This window comes from Barbus barbus, assembly GCF_936440315.1.
Source record: "Barbus barbus genome assembly, chromosome: 22".
Classification (NCBI taxonomy): domain Eukaryota; kingdom Metazoa; phylum Chordata; class Actinopteri; order Cypriniformes; family Cyprinidae; genus Barbus; species Barbus barbus.
The window spans coordinates 21,754,207-21,760,206 of record NC_136750.1 but is presented as its reverse complement, the minus strand read 5'-3'; positions in this window follow the sequence as shown (position 1 = coordinate 21,760,206).

Sequence of the window (6,000 nt, the reverse complement as noted above, 5' to 3'; positions counted from 1 at the left end):
AATGCACATGTACGTTCATTAGAGCATCACGACGCATGCGTTTTGTGCTCACGAGCTGGCATTGTTGCGTGAACGCTTTGGATAATATTTTGTAAATGAAGTGGTAAATTATGTTTTTTTACACAAAATAGGCAGTCATAAAATTGAGTTTAAGCCACTGGAGCCACATGGAGTACACGCAAGTCAGAACACAACACATATGCGTCGTGAAGCTCTTGTGAACGTGCGTTGCAGATCAATATTTTTGTAAATAAAGTGGTAAATTGTTTTTTTGCACAAACAAAGCACTCATGTGGCTTCATAAAACTGAGTTTATGCCACTGGAGTCACATGGGGTACTTTAATGATGCCTTTTTCCTACCTTTCTGGACCTTGAAATGGTAGTTGTACTGGATCTCTATGGAGAGACAGAAACCTCTCAGACTTCATCAAAAAGATCTTAATTTGTGTTTAGAAGATGAACGAAGGTAACATTAAAGGATTAGTTCAGTTTTAAATGAAAATTTCCTGATAATTTACTCACCCCCACGTCATCCAAGATGTAGTCAAAAAGAAATTAAGGTTTTTGATTAAAACATTCCAGAATTTTTCTCCAAGTTTACTTCAATGGACTCCAAACAGTTGAAGGTCAAAATTACAGTTTCAGTGCAGCTCCAAAAGGCTATAAACGATACCAGATGATGAATACGAGTCTTATCTAGCGAAACGATCAGTCATTTAAAAAAAAAAAAAAAAATGTATATGCTTTATAAACACCAATGCTGGCCTTACTCTGTTCTGCGATGCGCGTTCATGACTTCACGTAATAATGTTGAAAAGGTCACACTTGACATAGGCAGAAGTACCGAGTCAGTGTTTACAAGTTGAATGTGCAAATACGAAGTCAAACATCACTTACAAAAAAAGAGAGTTAAAAGGTAAAACAACGATGTCGGAAGATTTTGAACTTGGAGGAGAAGATGAGATGGAGTTTTCACCCTTTTAAACACTGACTCGGTACTTCTGCCTATGTCAAGCGTGACCTTTTCAACATAATTACGTATTACGTGAAGTCATGAACGCACATCGCAGAACAGAGTAAGGCCAGCATTGGTGTTTATAAAGCATATACATTTTTTTTTTAAATGGCCGATAGTTTCGCTAGATAAGACCCTTATTCATCGTCTGGTATCGTTTATAGCCCTTTGAAGCTGCACTGAAACTGTAATTTTGACCTTCAACCATTTGGAGTCCATTGAAGTACACTATATGGAGAAATATTCTGGAATGTTTTCATCAAAAACCTTAATTTCTTTTCGACTGAAGAAAGAAATACATAAACATCTTGGATGACATGGGGGTGAGTAAATTATCAGGAAATTTTAATTTGAAAGTGAACTAATCCTTTAAAACTGGTGTGTACGACACAAGGGTGAGTAATAAATGACAGAAATTGAATTTATGGGTGAACTAACCCTTTTAAGGAGAGAGTAAATGGGGAGACATTTTGAGCTTGAAGAAGAGGCGGCAGGCTTTTTTATATCCAGCAGCATGGTACAATGATGCCTGTCACAAAAAAGGGCTTTACTGTCCATAACTCTGGGTTATTGTTCTTTCTAAACCCTATTTTAAATTTAAAGGGTTAGTTCATCCCAAAATGAAAATTCTGTCATTAATTACTCACCCTCATGTTGTTCCAAACCTGTAAGACCTTCTTTATCCTTGGAACACAAATGAAGAACTTTTTTGATGACAGAATACTGTCAGATTTCCTTCCATAGACTGCCTTTGCAACTACCACTTTGATTCTTCAAAACCTTCAGGTACAGAAATAAGTGTGTATGTGCAAATTCACTTACCTAGATGAAATCCCATTCAAAATCCACAAGATTTTTCAGGAGAGAGGCAACCTTTGGATTAACTGTTGCAGACTTTTTATTCACCACCTTGCCCGTCTTCTTCGAGACCACCTTGCCTCTGCAGGTCTTTGAGCCTCTTTTTGGGTTTATTCCAACGAAGCGTCTAAAGACAGTTATATAACAAATTACCATAGTATACAAGAATCATGTGTCAAAATTCTTATGAAGATGATTCTGTGTCACACCTTTGAAGAAACTCCAATGTGCAAGAAGCCTCCTCTTGATACTGCAGATTTGTCTCCTCTGCCATACCTAGAATAAAAACAGCAAAAAAAAAAAACTTTTTTTTTTTTAATTAAAAAATATATATAACAATAACGAAAACATTGGCACAACTCGTTTCAAGATTTGCTTTTGAGAAGACTATATTGTAAAGGGTTAGATCACCCAAAAATTAAATTGCCATAATACTGCACACAAAGGAATATATCTAGAAGAATGTTTGTAACCCAACAGGTTTGGGGCAGCATAGACTTCCATAGTAGGAAAAAAATAGTGTGGAGCATTCAGCAGTGCAAAGAAATTTATACAGGTTTGGAACAACATGAGGGTGAGTAGATGACAGAATTTTCATTTTTGGGTGAACTAATGTCATTTCATTTAATGTCATTTCACTGAATGTCACTTCACTATTCTTTAACATCTGTATACAATAGAAATGTTTTTTTTTTTATTGCATCTTCTCCATATGTCAATGTTTCTTCTTAATGAATTAGTTCACTTTCAAATGTAAATTATCCCAAGTTTTACCCTCAAGCCATCCTAGGTATACATGGCTTTCTTCTTTCTGATGAACACAATCAGAGATATTTTAATAAATATCATGATGCATCTAAGCTTTATAATGGCAGTGAACAGAGTTCACGATTATGAGCTGAAGAAAGTGCTTCCATCCACATCCATCCATCGTAAACGTAGTCCACACAGCTCCAGGGGTTAATAAAGACCTGAAGCGAAGCGATGCATTTGTGTAAAAAAAATAAAAATCTGTATTTCACATGTTATGAAATAAATTATTTAGCTTCCGCCAGACCACCATCCGTATTCAAGTTCCGAAGAAAGTGTAAACTGGTGTCACGTCAGTTAAGTTTTTTACATAAGTTGAATAGGGAAGGTGTAGAACGTAGTGCACGTGTTTTGAACTGCGAAAGGCATTACACTTTCTTTGTACGTTGAATACGAAAGGTTGTCTGGTGGAAGCTAGATATTTTACTACATAACTTGTTAAATATGGATTTTTTTTTTTTACACAAACGTATCGCTTCGCTTCAGAAGGCCTTTATTAACCCCCCAGAGCCATGTGGAGTACACGTTTATGATGGATGGATGTTGATGGATGCACTTTCTTCAGCTTCATACTCGTGACCCCTGTTCACTTCCAATATAAAGCTCGGATGCATCAGGATATTTATTAAAATATCTCCCATTGTGTTTATCAGAAAGACAAAAGTCAGATACACCTAGGATGGCTTAAGGGTGAGTAAACCTTGGGCTAATTTTCATTTTAAAGTGAACTAATCCTTTAACATCCTAATAAGACACTAACCCAGCAAAATGAGACGAGGACTTGCAGGTAGATTAAGTTTCTTCTCAACATCAGCTGCAGATGCAGCAACCTGTGGAGGACACACAAAACACAAGTCAGAATACATAATATAATTTAGCAAAGTAGAAAGAAGAAAACTAAATACTCACATCTGCATGCAACACCAGTCCATCTTCATGTTCCTGAAAATGGGACATTAGAAGCTTGACATGCAGGAGTGCCATCTCTGTGTTTTCAGACTCAATAATAGCCTTTTCACATTCAGTCGAGCACAATCTAGCTATCAAACACACGTGTTTTAACTTTGAGGAAGTTAAAATTTAAGTGAATTTCATGTTCAATGTACGTAGTTGGAGCAAATTTATCGAGTGCAAAAATATGCTGTTAAAACGGTTGTGTTCATATACTGTACAAAGCCAACATAATAATGTTATTTAGATTACCCCAAGTTGCTTTTGACGAGACTTGAGATTTAATCAGTGCAGATAACGTCCAGTGAGACACAATTCACTCGTGCTAATTAAGAACCTCACTTCCCCCCTCCGTGTAAAAAAAAAACATACTGTCAAAAGCCGGCAAATTCAAAAGCCTACTTAAAATAATCCAACGAACACACTTATTTTACATTTCCTCTATATTAGGGTAACTTTTGCACAATAAAAGAACAAAAATATATGCAACACACGCGAACACACACACTTAACTTTGAGGAACAATACATTTAGCTGTCTTAAAGTGCAAAATTAAAAGTACATGAGCTTAAAATTGAACACACATATTTTAGATTCACTTGTGGTCTACTACCTGTAAATGAGATTTAAGATGAAAACTGTGTGGATAACTTCCACTGAGAAAGACGTGCTATGCAATTAGCTCGTGCTAAAGAACCTAACTGTTAGCTGTTCCACCAACACCACCACCCCCCACTGCATAAAAAAACATACTGCCAAATGGCGGCAAATTCAAAAACCAATTTAATAAAATGATCAAACGAATGCACTTATTTTACATTTCCCTCTATATTAGGGTATACTTAACTTTTGCACAATAAAAGAACAAAAATATGCCAGCTGCAAGCAGGCGCGCGCGCGCACACACACACACACTTAACTTTGAGGAACAATAAATTTAGCTACATCCACTGTTTTAAAGCGAAAAAATAAATGAAAATAATAAGATTAAAAGTGAGCACACTTGTTTTATATTCACCTGTGATCTGCTACCTGTAAATGAGCTTCAACTTCACACTTGATGAAAACTAGATTCCACTGAAAGGTCGTGTCACTCACTCACTCACTCTTGCCGTTCCTCCCCCACAGATCACGTGCTAATTTACGGTAAAAAACTGTAATTTTAGATAACGGTTCAGTACCGTAAATTTCTGCTGTAAATTTACAGCATTTTTTTACAGTGCAGAAGAAAGTGAACTAGTCATTAAAAATAATAGACAGCAACAAAAACAAGGAATTAAAAATAATAATAAAAACAAGGAATTTTAAAATGATATATTGATTTAAAATGAATTTAAAACAGTTAAGAATAGAAAATGATTATGCATAAAATACAGTGCAGTCAGTTCGGACATAGCACAGTGCTCATTCAACAAATGCACAGCTAAACAGATAAGTTTTGAGTCTGGATTTAAATGTGGCTAATGTTTTAGCACATCTGATCTCTTCTGGAAGCTGGTTCCAACTGTGGGTGGCATAATAGCTAAAAGCGGACTCCCCTTGTTTTGTGTGAACCCTTGGTATTTCTAACTGACTCGATCCTAATGATCTGAGTGGTCTGTTAGGTTTATATTCAGTGAGCATATCAGTGATGTATTTAGGTCCTAGGCCATTGAGTGACTTATAAACTGTCAGACTTTGTTTCCCTGTGTCTTGTGTTTCCACATGCTCCCTGTGTTTCCCTATGTCCTTATTTGGACTTCCTGTTCTTTTCCTCGTTTACAGTCATTATTAGTTAATTTTTCCCCAGCCCTGTGTTTAATTACTCCTTATCCGTTTCTGTTCTTCCTCGTTTGATTTCCTAGTGTACTTAAGCCCTGTGTCTCTATGTCTCCCATGTCCGGTATTGTTTGTGTTACCACCGAGTTCCATGTGTTGGCTTCAATAAAGAAGGATTATAGAACGTGCTCCTTGCTCCCTGAGCATTGTGACAATAAACGAGTAAAAGTACTTTAAAATCAATCCTAAATGTAACTGGAAGCCAGTGTAAGGACCTGAGGACTGGTGTGATATGCTCAAATTTTCTGGTTCTTTTCAGAATCCTGGCAGCAGCGTTATGGATGGGCTGCAGCTTTCTAATGGTCTACTTAACCTAAAATGCTGAATTTATTTGATCAAAATTACATTAAAAATAGTAATATTCTGAAATACTATTACAATTTAACATATGTGTTCTATTTTAATATATTGTAAAATGTCCTGTGATGGAAAAGCCATTACTCCGGTCCCCCCTAAAAAAAGGTAATATATCTAAAATACATTAATTTCATAAGTATAGTTAAAATCTTTTAACATACTTATTGCTCGAGACATACTGGCATAAAAA